General features: G+C 44.6%; 1 long non-coding RNA gene across 2 annotated transcripts; it reads right to left on the bottom strand.

The window, feature by feature from the left end:
• Positions 1-1,628: 1,628 nt before the first annotated feature.
• Positions 1,629-9,432, bottom strand: LOC116940577 (uncharacterized). 2 transcript variants are annotated; one of them, XR_012941315.1, is made up of 4 exons: positions 7,593-9,432; positions 7,027-7,121; positions 6,627-6,712; positions 1,629-3,070 (listed from the first exon to the last, which is right to left on the bottom strand). It is a non-coding gene; the product is annotated as an uncharacterized LOC116940577 (long non-coding RNA). The 2 variants fall into 2 exon arrangements; XR_012941314.1 differs by lacking the exon at positions 1,629-3,070 and adding an exon at positions 3,101-6,509.
• Between the last annotated feature and the right edge of the window lie 9,530 nt (positions 9,433-18,962).

The following is an 18,962-nucleotide window of genomic DNA, read 5'->3' as shown; positions in this document are numbered from 1 at the left end:
ACACGGCGCGCGAGGAGGTGGGTGGCCAGCACCACGCCCGGCCGCCTTTGTCTCCCTAGTGGCGAAGTTTACACACCGCACCGGGTACTCATTTGAGGCTGAGTCGACCTAGGGGAGGCCCAAGACCGGTTCAGATAATCGTCACTGGTCTTGGCCGCGATCGGGAATCGAACTCGTGTCGCACAGGCACGCGTATACACACAACAACAACCGCCATTCGCCACTAAGTGGCGGTGACGTCACCATGACGTTTGTGCCAGGCCATGTGCACCTTGAGGCCACGTGAAGTGTCGAACGCCCGCTGGCAGGAGGTCACGGGGCAGACCCAGGTGCCACGGATCGACTGACTGAGATGAGTGGCTGATGCACCACCTGTGCCCCCTACTTTGCCAACCTGCTGTGCTTTAGCCACCCGGCGCTCCGCTCGTTGTTGTGAGCGTTGCTCCTCCGCCCTCCGTTGTTGTTGGAGGACGACTGCCTCCAACTGCCCAGTAGCGTCCTTCATGAGCCTCCTCCACAGAGGCCGATCTTGACACTGCTGGTACCAGTCATCGGCAAGTCCACTCAACTCCACGTCCTCCTGTACCACATCACTCCATCTCTTCTCTAGCTCCGTGCCTCCTGTACCACATCACTCCATCTCTTCTCTAGCCCGGGCCGCGCCCGCTTAGCCCCCTCAATGAGTTCACACCAAAGCTGTTTCGGCATGCGGTGGCTGGGCATGCGGGCTACATGACCTAGCCAACGCAGCCTTACCTGCCGGAGGAGCTCACCCATGGGACCTTGCCCAGATCGTTCAAGGATTTGTGAGCTCCTCACACAATCCAGCCTGGTTAAACTCAGGATGGATCGTAGGCAGGCTAGCCTAAATGTTTATAACCGGCGAAGATGTTCCATTAGGGGGGTCCACGTTTCGCAAGCGTAGAGAAGGGAGGGAATGACCGTGGCCGAGAAGACCCGAAGCTTAGTGCGGAGCGACAGACCAGGTAGCTCCCACACAGCGTTACGCAACCGATGAAAAGATATTGCCGCTCGACAGATTCAGCGTGAGACCTCTGCTGTTAAACTGGAGCCGGTCATAAGCACACTGCCCAGGTATGGGAAACTCTCCACTCTCTCCACAACTGCCCCATCACCGATTGGGAGTTGTGGGGGTGGAGTGTCCAATGGTACAACATACCCAGGCAGGTGCTTAGTTTTGGTGGGGCTGATGGTAAGGCCCCATCTCTTAGTGGCACGCTCCAGTCTCAGCAGCAGCGTCTCCAACTCCTCCTCTGAATGAGCAGCTATTACCAAATCATCGGCATACATAACGTGGTTGAGCAATAGGGAGCCATCCCTTGACCGCACCCGGGCATCGATCAGCCTCCCATTAAATCTGTACGAAATGGAGATTTCCCCGGTACAGCTATTGAAGGCTTCACAAACTACGTGGTCAAAATAGATGTTAAATAATGTGGGAGCCAGAGGACATCCCTGTCGCACCCCAAGGTGTACAGGGAATGGCTCTGACTCCCGGCCACGTAGTTTTACCCGGGCCCACTCACCATCATGAAGGTCCTTAATGATTGTGAGCAGAGGGTCAGGGACTCCAAAAGCACGAAGAACAACCCAGAGCCCAGGTCTACTAATGGTATCATAGGCCTGACCAGGTCAATAAAACAGAGATGTAGGTCTTGTTGGAATTCCCTACACCTCTGCTGTAGCAGACGGACAGAAAATATGGCATCTGTGCAGGACCACCCTTTCCTAAAACTGCATTTGGGCTCCGCAAGCCTCTCCTCAGCGTGCCTGGCAAGGCGATGTTGAATAATCCTTGCCAGGACCTTTCCCGCACACTGAGGAGTGAGATGCCCCTGTAGTTGTTACAGTCTGTGCGGTCCCCCTTCTTAAAGAGGGGGACCACCAGGGCATCCTTCCAATCCTGCGGAACCCGTCCAGTGGTCCAGACTGTTGTTATGGTGTCATATAGGGCAGACTGTGCACAAACGCCACCCTCCCTCAGCATTTCGCTTGGGAGATCATCTCTGCCCGTTGCCTTTCCTGGTCTCAAGACTCCGGATCGCCTTCAGTACTTCCTCAACAGATGGCACCTCAGCCAGCCACTCACAGGGGTGACTTCTTCCAATATTTAAGGCACACACAGGCACGCGTACACACACACAGGCACGCGTGCACACACAGGCACGCGTACACACAGGCACGCGTACACACACAGGCACGCGTACACACACAGGCACGCGTACACACACAGGCACGCGTACACACACAGGCACGCGTGCGCTGATCGCACGCGGCTTTATTCTCATGATAAAGCTGCTTCACGTGTCGCATCGATTTCGCGCCTCAGCTCCTGCATTTGATGACATTGACCAGTGGACGTGATCAAACCAGCTGAAGTTAAAAGCTGAGAAGACCCAGTTCACTGAACTTCGCCGAGGTTCAGTGTCGGATCATCACTCCGTGGAGCACACACACATCCCACCGTCTGCTGATGTTTAGTTCCTGGTCGTTGACATTGACCCTGAACTGATATTCTCTACACACATGCGGCGTTTGGCGGGCAGGTGCTATTACAAGCTACAGCAGCAATACAGCTATGAACTAAACTATTTAAACTTATTTTTTATTTTACCAGGAAAGGCCCGCTGAGTTATTTAGCTCTTTTTCAGAAGCGAACTGGCCACAAATGATAGCTCAAAGAAGTGGCTTTTCACGTGGAACTGTTTCTAAAACTATAAACTGAACGATTTTTATTTTTTATTTTACTTGACCAGTTCAGGCCCACTGAGCTATAAATATATTTTTCAGAAGCGACCTCTTCGCCACAAATGCTTGCTCAACTAAGTGGCATATCACGTGGCAATGTATCTGCAGGCAAGTATTTTAAACGCCGCATAAAATAAAAACGCCGTCGTTCATTGACTCTTGCCGCAGCGAGGACACCAGTCCGTGCGTTCGTCGCCAGCCGTGTGGAGTATCCCAATCGCTCCTTCAGCCGCACCAGCGCCATCCATCTGCTTCCACCCCAGACGGCATCGCACCGGTCACTCGTGATGGCCTGCAATGGCTGCCAATTAAAAACAAAGTATTGATTGCAAGCTGTGCACATTGGTGTACGAGTGTCGACACCGATCCGCTCCGCGCTATCTGACGGGGATGTGTGTACCGGTGCACTCCACTGGGCAAATCGTCGTTCGGCAAAGTGTTACCGTATTCATCGGAGCACGAGGCGCGCCTTCCTCCCCTGCATTTTTAAAGGGAAAGGTGCTGGGGTGCGTCACCAAATCCAGCAGGTGGGCGCGCGCGCAGTGCGTGCCGTGTGTGTGTGTGTCTCACACGAATTGTACACACGTATCGACAGGCACACACGTGTTCACGCTGTCCCTTACTATCTTGGAGCATCTTGTAATGCGGGGAATAGGGGCGATTCGTTTTCGCTTTGTTCAATATCTAGAGCTCAACGTGTCTACCATGGTATTAGCAACACACGTCGAATCAAGATTTCAGAGAGCCTCCAGGTGTTCACCGACGTCTTGGCTCTGATTTTTTGCATGCTTCTGCCCCCGCGCCGTTGACGATCACTCAAGCTTTTTGTTATTTTGACATCAACTTTAACTTGCACATGACGTATGTTGAACTTCTTTTGCACCGTACGTAGCCAACAAGCCCAATATTCCACCGTGCAGTTCAGACCGTTGTCTTTAATAACGGATTATATATTTGTGGACATATTGTAATTGTTCACACTTTACGTATACATAGTGTATATAAATATTCCTTCCGTATAAAAAAATACGAATATTTATTTTCAATACGAGCCCTTTGATGAATTGTAAAAGCTCACGGACATCATACATAATATTAATCCGAGAAATAACTCCGTGAAAACGTAATTAGAAATAAAATAGTAAAGGAATGGTGATGAATAACATTACAGTATTACCCGAGAATACAACAAACACTCAACAAAGCCTAATATGGAATACGTGTCTGGAATGCTTTTGCGACAGTGTTTTGCAATAGCGCCAAAGTGGCAGCTAGTACACGTTTAATCACAAAGCGTGGCCAAGATTCATGTTCTATTAACATCAAATTCATTGCCACACATCATTTGAACATTGGCATACAGAATTTCACAGAATGTTCATAACAACCACCTCGATTGCTGCATGAGGCATTGATGAGATGACCTGGTGACGCAGAGGCCAAGGATTGGGGAGAGCACCGTTGAGATTGTGGATTTGAGTCTGCGTTCAGCCACCCGCGACTGAATTGTGTTCACAAAAGTAGCGAGTTGTTGACCTCAGCATGGTCACCAAGGACGGCATAAACAAAACATATTACATTTATTTTTTTGACCACATTGGCTAAATCCCACCGCTGAGAATTAAACAGATTGGTTTGACTTCTTTGCGCAAAGCATTTCTCTGGAGTGGGGAAGTGCAGCCACTCAAAACTTAGCTAGTGTTCAGATAAACATTGGTTCTTGAAGGTACCTCAGAAGTAGCTATGTGATACCTGCTTCAGAGTTCCGCCCGGATATTGTTCCAGGAACTTGAAAGCGCAATAAAATTGTGAAAAATAAGTGTTTTTTAATGAGCCATTAACATGCCTTAAGGAATAATGTGCTATGATTAAGATTGCGATGTTAAAATGTATGAGCCTCTGTACCATTTATTAATGATTATGCATATAAAACACATGTGAGATTCAGTTGCAATGTTTTAAGATTGTTAATAATAAAAATCTAATTATTAGTTTCATATAGCGACGTTCATGCAAATTGCATATCACAATCGCTGAGGAACTGCAGGCAAAGCTGGAAGGCCTGCCCGTGTGATAAGCCGACACCAACAATTGCTCTGCAGCTCCATATATATTAAGATGTTTTCAGCCAATTAGTGAGTGGGAGGACACCGGAGTATGTAAAGAAAACCCACGAATGCGAGGGACCATGTTAGGTGTTGTGGCATACCTCTCTGGTTCAGCACTTTGGTGACAAGTGTTTGTGGATTACGTTAATTTGTCTAAACTCCTGAATATGCTGGGCTATGAGATGGCAATCAGATAGAAGGACAGAAAATAGGTTCAGGGACCCATCATTGCAGGTCCTTGAGGGCCCGAGTTGGATTCCCGCTCACGGCCAACACCAGTAACGATTATCTATAGCAGTTCTGGATCTCCCCTAGGTCGACTCAGCCTTATATGCGTACCTGGTGTGGTGTGTAAACATCTTCACTGGGGAGACAAAGGCGGCCGGGCGTGGTCTTGGCCGCCCATCCCCTCGTGTGCCTTGCCGGCCTTCATAGGTGCTCGCTAACAGCACTTGCCCCATCAGCCTGCTAAGGCTATACGGGGGATATTTGTCCCCTTCAAATGCATGGGTTCTATTGGGGTACTATTGCGGCATTTCCCCAACATGCAAACATCCCTTAAAAAAGAATTGGCGTTGTATCACAATACAAACAAAAAAACGTATTTCTCTCTCTCTCCAGAGTCTACCAACAGAGGGCAGATGCGTCACGTGATGAAGGATGGTAGTACCATTGCACATCTGCACATTAGAAGAGCTGCAAGTTGTTAATTGTTTGTGTTTTTTGCGTTCTAGAGCATGTCACAATAACTAATTGTATATTATCAATGATGATAAATTATCTAATAACTTACAAAACAAAAACACATTCAAATAAAATAAAGCTAACCCTGCTGCGCATGTGCACGTCGCGTGACTTCACTTTAGCCCAGCAGAGTCACATGACCTCACCCATCTCTCACACCTGCGTTTATTAAAAGAGGGCCCCTCTTCAAGACAACAGCGACCATCCCCTTTTTGAGACTGAACTAAAGTCTCACGTTAAGCTGAAAATGTCAAACAGCTTTGCACTCCAGAAATGTATAGCTTTGGGATATAAATGTCACTCATTTCGTGTATGCCCTTGAACGGTAAAAACCTTGTCCAAAGCTATTTTGTTAAGGAATAAGAAAGGGAGGACGAATATATGTACATGAATCATTTTCATTTACATCATACCAATAGGCAGTGCCTTTATGGGCCTATGATGATTCATTGGTGCTTATGATGGCTGCCTCGGAAAAATTAAGAGTCAGCATGAAAGACTATCAGATGCTATGCATCACAGCGATACTCATTTCTTGAGAACTGCTTTTTGTGTTTAGTTTGTTGTCCTTCCCCCGTACCTCCGATTAGCACGGTTGGCTACGTATGGTGAGAAAGAAAGTAAACATGCATACGTACAGCACAGATGAGCAAATGTAACTTGTTATGTGAGACTGAATGCTCGCTAATGCGTTTATTTGCCGCCTTGCATGCGTGGATTTTCTTCTGGTGTGACAGCCTCCTGCCACATGTATAAACACCCATTAATTGGCCGGCAATAATTTGTGTGTATATATTGCCGATCTTGTCCAATTGTTGGCGTTTGGCTGCCTTCCAGCTTGTTTGTGGTTCTTCGGCGCTTGTTCATGCAACGTGCATGAACAACGCTCTGTGAAACCAAATATGATTATATGTATATATTGAATTTAATATCGTCAACTCTCTTTTAACAACATAATACATTTTGACTGATTACATTTTCACAGGGAGGTGACCATATACACACCGACTCATCCTTGTCCATTTGGCTCTCCGGGTAAAAGTGGAATGGGTGGCTCGGAGGTCGAAGTACACCCTCCGTCTTCACTGCCACTGCGTGAAGATGTGCGATACACATACGTCAGATATGTGACATACCTATCAAAACCCATCAACGCTCACCAAAATCAATATGAAACTGTCATGTAAAAATGAATTTCCTGTATTGTTTGCAATCGGCACATCTCATAGGGGCACATTGATTCCCAACGAAGATATTTCTTTTTTTTTACCTGGGAGCAACAGATATGGATTAGGGGGAAAACGACGCATCATTTGATTGATTTATATCAATTCTTAAACTCAGGATACATGCACTGACACTCACAAATGACGTTTAACTCTCCGATGTGTGTGTTGGGTTGTACTGCACGTTGTTCGGCATGATGTCTGACGTTTTGCTCCCGACCAGTCATTTCCTTAAGAAGCTCCCAGTTTGCGGAGTGTAACATTGTACATCGCGCTAAATGACACGCGATACAACCAGAAAACAGAGAGCTTCACGGCAGAACCGCGGCAACTGACGTAGCAACAAGTCAAAGTTTTGAACTTCGTGTATGCATAGAAAACAATGAGTTCACACCATCCCTGAAGCCACTGTCGTCGCTACGACTAGCTGCAACGTTAGGCTAGAAAGATTCATAAAACAAAATCACGATCAAATTGCCAGTTGGGTGAATCGTGTATAACACTGAGAGTCTTAAAGTATTAATAAAGTATTCTGAGAATCTTATTCTTGGTTCTTTCGGTAAAGTCACGTTGAAGGGAAACAATAAAATAATAAAATATATATAAAACAATAAAATTCTCACGACGTTTCGACTGCAACACAAGCAGTCATCATCAACGTGACTTTACCGAAAGAACCAAGAACATGAACCACTGCAGTCACGAAAGCTTTAAATCAAAATTAAAATATTATTCTTGTTCTCACGTTGCCATGCCGATCCATGTCACTCTGACACGAAAACGAGGTCCATTTCCACCTAAGAAAGCGACTCCACATGATGTATCCACCTTATGGTCAGAATCAGAATGTGTATTTGGACTGGAGGAATCCGATGAGCTATGAAGTTTTTCTTTTCACAAATGTCCACTATGGGCGGGTCAGCAAGTTACGACACCGAAGAATACTGGGGGGGAAAAGCCCCGGCAGGAGTGAAAAATAGAGAAAACGATAAGCAGGTCAGTAAATGTACATACATAATAAATGGAAACAATGCACCCCGTGCCTGCTTCGTTTAAACACTTAACACCGCCACTGCAGGTAACACCGTCAACACTGTGCAACGACAATGGTTTACTTTTCCACGTTGGGGGGATCACGAATATCTGCTTTATTTGCTGTAACGGTACATTCCTTACAAAAGCTGTGCACTGTGAGCGCCACGGATGATCTCACTGGCCCCGGGGCTCACAGTCCGCGTGAATGTAAAACAATTATCCCACTGCCCTGTCATTGTAACCACAAAGACAAAATTGTTCTTCTTCTTGAAACAAAAAAAGCACAAATCGACCGATTCGACATGCGGGCAACATGTTAATAATTGCATATGTGCATTAAGTAAATAATTAACATCCCATGTTGCAATGCAAAGGCCTCACCGAAGATGCGTTAGCCATGGAGCTGGGTTGTTTGACCATGCTTCACCACGCTGGTTAGTGCAGGTTGTTGAAAGGGAGCTGGCCAGGAACCGGCTCAGATGTCACTTGCCACTGATGTGCGCTGTAGCTCTCAATCTCAGCCAGGTCAGCGGGTTTACAGCGCAAAGAATTGCAACATTGCTCCACCGCATTTCGTTACGTTACTGTAAGTACTGTATATGAATTCCATAGGTACATTTACGTATACAAATTGCATGGACACACGAAGTAGATAAGTTCCACAATAAGTGAATATTTGGGGCGGTTGAACACAAATAGACACGGTCAAAATATTCGCAAAACGACAATTTGTCACTTTTTTTTGTTTACCAGGAGTTATTTAAGACAATGGTTCATATAGACTAGCATCTTCTCTCTCTCTCTCTTCGTGTCATGGATAGTTTTTTGTCGTAAACAAATTATTGATAGAAATGTACGAACTGAAATGATAAAACGAGTGGTCAAACTGTGATACATATATCGATTATTGAAAAAATTCAGACGAGTCAGTCAGAATGACGTTAATATTTATAAAAAAAATTGACTTAAAACTTTAGTGACTGCAGGAATTCATATTCTTTGGTTCTTTCGGTAAAGTCACGTAGATAGAAAAATAAGAAAAAATAAAGTGAATAAAAATGATACAAATATAAATAATAATAAAAAACTAAAATCCATTCATGTAGACTGTATTCTGGTTCTTAATCGGAGCGAGTACACTGTCAGTCTATAATATAGATTGTAGCCTGGTTATTAAGTTTGGTGAGTGTACTGACAGTCTATGGTGTAGACTGTAGGAATGGTTATTAAGCTGGGTGAGCGTATTGGCAGTCTATAATGTAGACTGTAGCCTGTTTTTTTAAGCTTGGTGAGCGTATTGAAATTCTATAATGTAGACTGTAGCTATGGTTATTAAACTGAGAGAGCGTATTGGCAGTCTATAATGTAGACTGTAGCCTGGTTACTAACCTGAGTGAGCGTACTGGCAGTCTATCATGTAGACTTATTCTTGGTTCTTTCAGTCATAAAAATTACTTAAAATACTCTTTGGTTTTTCGGTAAAGTCACATAGGTAAGACAAAAATAAAATAATATAATAAAACAACTAAATTAAATCACGATGTTTCGGAGGCAACACAAGCTTCCGTCTTCAGGTGGAACAGTCAGCAAGATAGCTGCATCAAGTGAGCAGCTCTGAGACACCCGAGCTTATATACAGGTTAAGGGGGGGGGGAGGAGCCAGGCCGGGGATGATTATGAGATGCGGGGCTAAATTAATCCGTCTTTTGTTATGCTGAGGGTTCGGGGGATGCGGTGGTTCACTGCACGAGGGCAATGGAAAAAAGGCTGTGCACTTATAAGGCAGCTAAAGTTTTGACTTGGTTTATGACATCTTTCCAGTGAGTATCTTTGCAGTGGTTGCTTAATTTAAAAGCATCTTCTCGGTTGAAGTTGTGTCTATGTTTGTATATCTGGATGGCTTCATGGACAAATCTTTGGTAATAACCGGGAGGTTTGCATAGTACTTTGGTATCGGAGAAAACAATGTCACGAGAACCCGCTGTGTTGAGACAATGATTAGCCACGGCCGAATAATTCGTTTTGCCGTGTTTCAAATCTGATTTGTGTTCGCGATTTCGGTCAGAAATATGTCGTTTCGTCTCCCCGATATAGCAGTCACCGCAGATACAACTCAATTTGTAAACACCGGGGTACTGTAAGTCAGGAATGACATCCTTTACGGATGGGATCAGATCACGGATTTTGTGTACTGTATTGAACCGAACCTGGATCTTGTCTTCTTTGGTTCTTTCGGTAAAGTCACGTAGAATGAGAATAAAATAATAAAATAACACAATAAAATTCTCACGACGTTTCGGCCACAACGCAAGCGGCCATCTTCAGGTGAAAGGAACAAACCTGTCAGGACGACAGAGCTTCAATGAACCATGTTAAGATTCGTAGCGACTTTTAAGCTGGTTGGGAGAAGTGAGGCACCTTGACAAAGGGGTTTACATATCAAATAGCTGAGGGATTAGCTTGTGACTGGTCACAGAAATGGCTATGTTAAAGCCAAAACCTACACATCCACAGAGGCAACTAGTAATTTAGCATTGAAATAGCTAAGGGATTAGCTTGTGCAAATAGCTGAGGGATTAGCTTGTGACTGGTCACAGAAATGGCTATGTTAAAGTCAAAACCTACACATCCACAGAGGCAATTAGTAATTTAGCATTGAAATAGCGAAGGGATTAGCTTGTGACTGGTCACAGAAATAGATGTTAAAGTAAAGGCCTACACATAGCAGGCGTTACCAAATCTTTTTGGTAACGCCTGCTATGTATGGCAGTGTGATGGCTTTTTGATCGGAGTATCAAGTGGTTGTTTCTGTATGGTAGGAGAAACAGCTTGGCGGATGATACGGTCAGAGTAACCGTTCATCTTGAGGGCTAGATGTACATGTTTTAATTCACTGGTCAGGTGGTGTTGGTCAGAAATGCAATGAGCTCTATGGATACTGTTTTGATGAGAGAATTATTTTGAGCCGGGTGGTGGTGGGAATCAGGCTTCAAGTAGGAATCTGTGTGGGTGGACTTCCTGTAAACAGAATGTCCCAAGGAGCCATCAGTCCTCCTCTCAAACAGAACATCCAAGAATGGCAGCTTGCCATCTTTCTCCACTTCCATGGTGAATTTGATGGATGGGTGTCTGTAATTGATGTGTTCTAGGAAATGGTTCAAAGCTGGGAGGCCATGTGGCCAAATGACGAAAGTGTCATCCACATATCTCTTCCACAGGGAAGGACGAAAGGTGGATGTCTGAATGGCGTCTGATTCACATTTCTCCATGAAAACATTGGCTATCACTGGTGACAAAGGGGAACCCATAGGGGTACCCTCATTTTGTTTGTAGAAGGTACCATTCCAGGTGAAGTAAGTGTTGGTGAGGCAGTGCCTAACCAGCGCAGGTACCTCAGGGTTCAGTCCATGTTGGACCAAATCTTCAATTATTGTTATGGTATCAGGTACTGGGACCTTAGTGAACAGAGAGACCACATCAAAGCTGACGAGGATATCGTCAGGAGATAGTACAAAGTCCTTGACCATAGAAACCAATTGGGTTGAGTTAAGTACTGCTGAGGTGGTCTTGCCAGTGAAGGTAAGCAGAGTATCCAAAGAAAACGGGCTAGCTTGTAGGTAGGGGAGTTGATCGTGGACATGTTTTCATGAAGAAATTTGAATCAGACGCCATCCAGACATCCACCTTTCGTCCTTCCCTGTGGAAGAGATATGTGGATGACACTTTTGTCATTTGGCCACATGGCCTCCCAGCTTTGAACCATTTCTTAGACCACATCAATTCCAGACACCCATCCATCAAATTCACCATGGAAGTGGATAAAGATGGCAAGCTGCCATTCTTGGATGTTCTGTTTGAGAGGAGGACTGATGGATCCTTGGGACATTCTGTTTACAGGAAGTCCACCCACACAGATTCCTACTTAAAGCCTGATTCCCACCACCACCCGGCTCAAAAGAATTATCTCATCAAAACAGTATACCATAGAGCTCATTGCATTTCTGACCAACACCACCTGACCAGTGAATTAAACATATACATCTAGCCCTCAAGATGAACGGTTACTCTGACCGTATCATCCGCCATGCTGTTTCTCCCACCATACAGAAACAACCATTTGATACTCCGATCAAAATCATCACACTACCATACATAGCAGGCGTTACCAAAAAGATTTACAAAATTCTAAACAAACACAAGATCCAGGTTCGGTTCAATACAGTGTACAAAATCCGTGATCTGATCCCATGCGTAAAGGATGTTATTCCTGACTTACAGTACCCCGGTGTTTACAAATTGAGTTATATCTGCGGTAACTGCTATATTGGGGAGACGAAACGACATATTTCTGACCGAATTCGCGAACACAAATCAGATTTGAAACACGGCAGAACGAATTATTTGGTCGTAGCTGATCATTGTCTCAACACAGCGGGTTCTCATGACATTGTTTTCTCCGATACCAAAGTACTATGCAAACCTCCCAGTTATTACCAAAGATTTGTCCATGAAGCCATCCAGATATACAAACATAGACACAACTTCAACTGAGAAGATGGTTTTAAATTAAGCAACCACTGTAAAGATGTAATAAACCAAGTCAAAACTTTAGCTGCCTTATAAGTGCACAGCCTTTTTTCCATTGCCCTCGTGTAGTGAACCACCGCATCCCCCGAACCCTCAGCATAACAAAAGACGGATTAATTTAGCCCCGCACCTCATCATCATCCCCGGCCTGGCTCTTCCCCCCCCCCCCCCTTAACCTGTATATAAGCTCGGGTGTCTCAGAGCTCCTCACTTGATGCAGCTATCTTGCTGTGACTCTTACACCTGAAGACGGAAGCTTGTGTTGACTCCGAAACGTCGTGATTTAATTTAGTTGTTTTATTATATTATTTTATTTTTATTTTACCTACGTGACTTTACCGAAAAAACCAAAGAGTATGAATCCTGGCAGTCACGAAAGCTTCAAATCTAGAATTAATTAAAATAGTTAAAAATAAAGATAAAAATAAAAACCACGACGTTTCGATCACAACACAAGCGATCGTCTTCAGGATGAAAGAGGGAGATGGTCACCTAGGGCAATCGTTTATAATGGTTTAAAAAATCGGCGTGGCACAAGAACAAGTGCTGCTGCGGCGCAACGAAGTGGGCGGGGCATATGTGCCTTGTGATCAGAGAGCATCAATGAGAAGCACAGAACATGCAGTGCCACAAAACGTCTCGGTGTCAGAATGAAGTGGGCGGGTCACATATCCCCTGGGGCAAGACAACAAGAAAACAACACAAATCAAGTCATGACTTGACCTGTGCTCCCCCGACAACAAAACACAAATCAAGTCACGACCCAAAGTGGTTGATGACATCTTTCCAATGATTGCTGAGTTTATAACCATCCTCTCGGTTGAAATTGTGTCTGTGTCTGTATATATGGATGGCTTCATGTACAAATCTTTGTTGATAGCCAGTGGGCTTGCAAAGTTCCATCGTCTTAGAGAAATAGATTTCGTGTGAGACAGCCGCATTAAAATAATGATCAGGCACAGCAGAAAAAGAGGGATGATATCGTCATCCTCTCAGCCGACAAGGGCAATGCCACGGTCATCATGGACAAAACCGTGTACAATACCAAAATTCAGGACCTACTTAATGATGGTAGCTACACAAAAATCGAAATAGATACCACCAACAGCCTCGTTACAAAACGAACAGTATCATCACTGATTCAGCTTCATTAATTGAACAGACCAAACGGTTTTCCTTTCAACCTTCTGCTGCTAGACCACCCAGATTATATGGCTTACCAAATATCCATAAAGAAGGTACACCCCTTCGCCCGATATCTGTCTGAGACCTTACAGCCATTCACTGGCAAGACCACCTCTTCTGTACTTAATTCAGCTCACCTGGTATCGTCAATTAAGGACATTTCACTGTCCCCAGGTGATTTGCTAGTAAGTTTCGATGGAGTTTCTTTGTTCACCAAAGTTCCTGTGCCCGATACCATTACAATAATTGAAGATTTAGTCCAACAAGGATTGAATGCTGATGTACCGGCCCTGGTGAGACACTACCTCACCAATACATACTTCACCTGGAATGGAACATTCGACAAACAAACTGAAGGCACCCCAATGGGTTCTCCCTTCTCTTCGGTTGTAGAGAATATTTTCATGGAAAAATTTTAGATGGATGCCATCCAGGCATCCACTCTACGCCCGTCCTTGTGGAAGAGGTACGTGGATGACACGTTTGTCATCTGGCCACATGGTCGACCGGCTCTGAACCAATTCCTCAACCACATAAATTCCATACACCCAGCCATCAATTTTACCATGGAGGTAGAAGAGGATGGCATGCTACCTCTCTAGGATGTCCTAATCAGAAAGAGATCAGATGGCTCAATGAGCCATTCTGTCTACAGGAAAGTAACCCATACTGACGCCTACCTAAAACCTGATTCCCACCACCATCCATCCCAGAATAATCCCCTCATCAAAACGCTACACCATAGAGTTCAATGTAACTCCGACCATGAACACCTAACCAGTGAACTCAAATACGTACACCAAGCTCTCAAGGCAAATGGATATTCTGACTACACATCCACAAAGCCATCACCCAACTGTGAGGAAGGAGCCATCTGACGATCCAATCAAAACCATCACCTTGCCACACATAGCAGGGGTACATAAAATTTGTGATCTGATCCCTAATGTGAAGGACAAGATTCCTGACATGCAATATCCCGGCGTCTACAAACTAAGCTGTATCTGCGGCAGCAGTTGCATTGGGGAAACTAATTGACATGTCTCAGACCGTGTTCGTGAGCATAAGGCAGATTTGAAACACGGTAGGACCAATACATGGCTGATCATTATGTTAATGCAGCTGGCTCACACGAAATTGATTTCTCTAAGACGATGGTACTTTGCAAGCCCACTGGCTATCAATAAAGATTCGTTCATGAAGCCATCCATATATACAGACACAGACACAATTTCAACTGAGAGGATGGTTATACACTCAGCAATCATTGGAAAAATGTCATCAACCACTTTGGGTCGTGTCTTGATTTGTGTTTTCTTGTCGGGGAAGCACAGGTCAAGTCATGACTTGATTTGTGTAATTTTCTTGTTGTCTTGCCCCAGGGCACATGTGACCCGCCCACTTCGTTCTGACACCGAGACGTTTTGTGGCACTGCATGTTCTGTGCTTCACATTGGTGCTCTCTGACCCCAGGGCACATATGCCCCGCCCACTTCGTTGCGCCGCAGGAGCTTTTGCTCTTGTGCCACGCCCATTTTTTAAATCATTATAAACGGTTGCCTTAGGTGACCATATCCCTCTATCCTCCTGAAGACGATCGCTTGTGTTGTGATCGAAACGTCGTGGTTTTTTTATTATTTTCATCTTTATTTTTTATTTTATTTTTTATTACTGAAAGAACCAAGAATAAGTCTACATTATAGACTGCCAATATTCTCACTCAGGTTAAGAACCATGCTACAGTCTACATTATATACTGCCAGTACACTCACCAAACTTAATAAACAGGCTACAATCTGCATTATAGACTGCCAGTACACTCACTCCGATTAAGAACCAGGCTACAGTCTACGTTAATGTTTTATTTTATTTGATCATTTTTAATCACTTATTATTTTTCTATCTACGTTATTTACCGAAAGAACCAAAGAATATTAATTTATTTAAAAAATAACATTCAATGATGAAGGTACATTTCTCTCACCTCTTAACATCTGACAAAATTGTAAGCATAGACAATGAAAGTGACCCGGAGTTTCCCTGCTTAAACCAATGTTGCTGTAAAACATTCGTGTGGCACGCCAGCAGTCTGTTAAACAAATACAATTACTTTATTCAACACGGAGAGTCAGTCTAGTTGTCTGTTTAATAAGCATTATGTCTAGAGAAAGCTAGCGGTGGTGGTGGTGTCGCAGTGGACAGTGCACGACGTTATGCACCCGGCAACCAGAGTTTGATTCTCGGCCCGTCACTAATCGGACCGGTGAGTGGCATCTGAAACAGTTATTGACCCCATCCCGCATTAACCGGTGTGGTGAAGTATGGCCAAGCACTCCTTTTGACCGACACGGTGTGGGTGAAGCCTTCAATCCAGCAGTGCATTGACAATAAGAGATATCAATAATCATTATTGTTATGGAGTTGTGTAAATGGGCACCACAGGGCCGGTGACGCGGCTCTGCGGAAGCGCGATCGCCGCTTGTTGCAGAGGCTCACAGCTCGACTCCAGTGGCCGCCCTGGTTATTACTGCGGGTGTAATAACCACGGTAACACTATGCGCCGTCTGCCTCACAGTCGACGTTAAATTTCCCACCTAACGCCAATGGCACGGGTAGGCCACTGTGATCCCGGCTCGGGGTCCAAATTTGGCAATTTCCAAAATGACACTGCACAATTACTCAGTCTGGATTATTTACGGCAATCGTTGCTCTGACTGGTAGATACATGCCCCAGGTCACTCTTGGACGTGAGATGAGCCTGGTCTCCTGAGACCTCACACGGTTAAACAAAGTCAGCTTGATACTTGAACACTGAGTGTATCTGCTTATGGATGCCCTTGCTACGGAGCTGGAGGGGACAAGGAGAGTGGTGTGTGCTGTGTAAAAGCAAATGAACATTGAACACATGCTGTAGTCCCAGAGAGAAATGGGTATTACGGATGAGCATCATGTGACTGCGATTTAATTGGATTCCGTTCCATAAAAGCAGCCACTTCCGGAAATCCGAGATCACGTCGATGCTCAGATGAGCGGCTTGAAGCGATGGAATCGTTATGGTGTACGTAATAACATAAATGTTCCTCTGCCCTTTGTCAATTCATAGCTGGATGAAGGCCTTCCCACGCTATGTCGACTGTGGGGGTTGTTTGACCATACTTCATTGATGAAGTGGTAGGGGTGGGGGACGCGGGGATGGCTGTGAGGGTGGCAACAGGGCTGGATCAGATATCAGTCTCCTAGCACAGTGCGCTAACTATTGAGCCACTACTCCTCCCATCGTTATGGTTTACTGCAGTGTAATTAGGGTGGAGGCTGGGACTTACATGAGCTTGCTGGAGCAGCTGGTGGAGCTGAAACGCCCTACTTATCTTTAATGCGAACGTGGCCATTCAATAAGAAGGTTTAACTTGCATTTACTTATGCAGGTGATGATCCCGAGAATGTATTTTCCTCAAAGACAAATCAAAGGTTGGCTGAGGAAAGTGCTATTAATCCACATCAATTCTGGTCATGTGCAGGAGACAAATACTTGCCGCAGCACGAGATCACAAGAGATGGTGGTGGCGGATTGGGGAGGCCTTCATCTAGCAGTGGATATAGATCGTGGTTGGTGATAATGATAATGATGATGGCACCCTGATGGAATTCCGTTTCTGTGGGATTCATTGGGAAGGTGTTCGTCGTGCATTTGGACCCCATAAAAAAATCCGTTACTGTGGGAGCTTTGGTTACATGCTGTAATCTCTCATTAGTATTTGAGAGATAATTTACTTTTTAATTGGATTGCAGCACTCAAAGGCGTACACCGGCAACACTTTAGCTGCCAGTAAATAGTTTAAAATGCACACACGTGCCGCACGTAAGCAATGTACATTTGTATGTCAAGGCGAAATGTTGATATATCCGATGCGATCAAGGTACACACGATGCCGTGCAAATCCCGTGTAGCAAAAAAAAACATTTAAGCTATTTTACATATTTATGTGGAGAGAAATATTTAATCTGAAAGACTTAATGATGTTTTTGTGTTACAATGATACCACAAGAACTGTTTTTTTTTGGGGTGAAATATACGAACCTTGCTCTTGTAGGAGCAGGGTCAGGATGAATCCCATGATTAAAAAGCTAACTGCTATCTCATGTTTATAGATTGACATCATTGTCCTGTCTTGTGAACTACAGCCACCCAAATTGGCTCATTTAACACATTAAGGTTATGATGCATCTGGTGGACCCAATGGAGCACATAATATATATAAATAAACCAACTACAGCCTTGCACAACCAGAACGTACTATTCTTGAAAGAAAGAAAAAACATATCTGTAAACATTTCCGAAATGGCTTTTTGCAGTTGAAATCTACCATGTTGATTACATTTGGAAACCAATATGAAAGCATTAGCGTGTGAGGTTTATCGGGTAAATGTAAAGCCCTATTAAAGTGACATGCATCACAGTGCAATCTGGGTAATTTGTCGGGGGAGAGTGCGTAAAAAAAACTACCCTGGCTCTGTCGAGGGCACCACATTTTTTACCTGATGCATAATTTCACCACAGCACTGGAGTGCCTTCCAAATATAAAACCGGCAGCAGCTATCGTTTCCATTCACTGTCGTCACACGGAGCTGCGGTCGATTCACTGCCGGCTGGAGGGCTCTCTCTCATCTCGCGGGATGCTGTGATGTAACACGGTCGTTTCCCTCGTCATTCACGAACTCGCTATCCGCGATTGTGGCTATCCGCTAATCGCATCGGGAACTCGACACGACTACCGCATCGAGAGACGGAGAGAAAGAAAGTGATGAGATACAGTGACGAGAACGCAGCAGCGTCATAGTTTAAGGTAAGTTCATTTATAAACGATTATTGAATCATTTCATATGTATTTGTATTAACTTTGTGTTTATTTTAACCAAATAAAAAAAAAAACATGTATTCTATTATACAGCGCATTTATATATTCACGTAAGATAATTTAAATATCATTATCTGCAAATTTTGCTTTTCAGGAGCATCTCCAGAACGTATCCCTCGCGAATAACGAGGCAATGCTGTAGTCTACATCGCAGTATTTGAAGTACGCTCCATTTCCTCGGGACATTCCTTTCCTTAGCTGCCACTCCATCATCATCATTATTATTATTGACAGTTGGCCATCACCCCTTCGAGTGACGTGTCATACCCAAGCCTACTTACCTTAATGAACAATTTGAACTATATGAGTGGTCTTCATCGCAAGGCCCGCGTGCCACTGGCAGCCCCTGGTGCGGCCCCTGACGTAAGGCACCCCGACAAGACACGACGCGT

The sequence above is a fragment of the Petromyzon marinus genome, chromosome 9 (assembly GCF_048934315.1).
Source record: "Petromyzon marinus isolate PM22_M1 ecotype Great Lakes invasive population chromosome 9, UKy_Petmar_22M1.pri1.0, whole genome shotgun sequence".
NCBI lineage: Eukaryota > Metazoa > Chordata > Hyperoartia > Petromyzontiformes > Petromyzontidae > Petromyzon > Petromyzon marinus.
The sequence above is the reverse complement of the archived record's forward strand: the minus strand, read 5'-3'. Positions and strand labels throughout refer to the sequence as shown.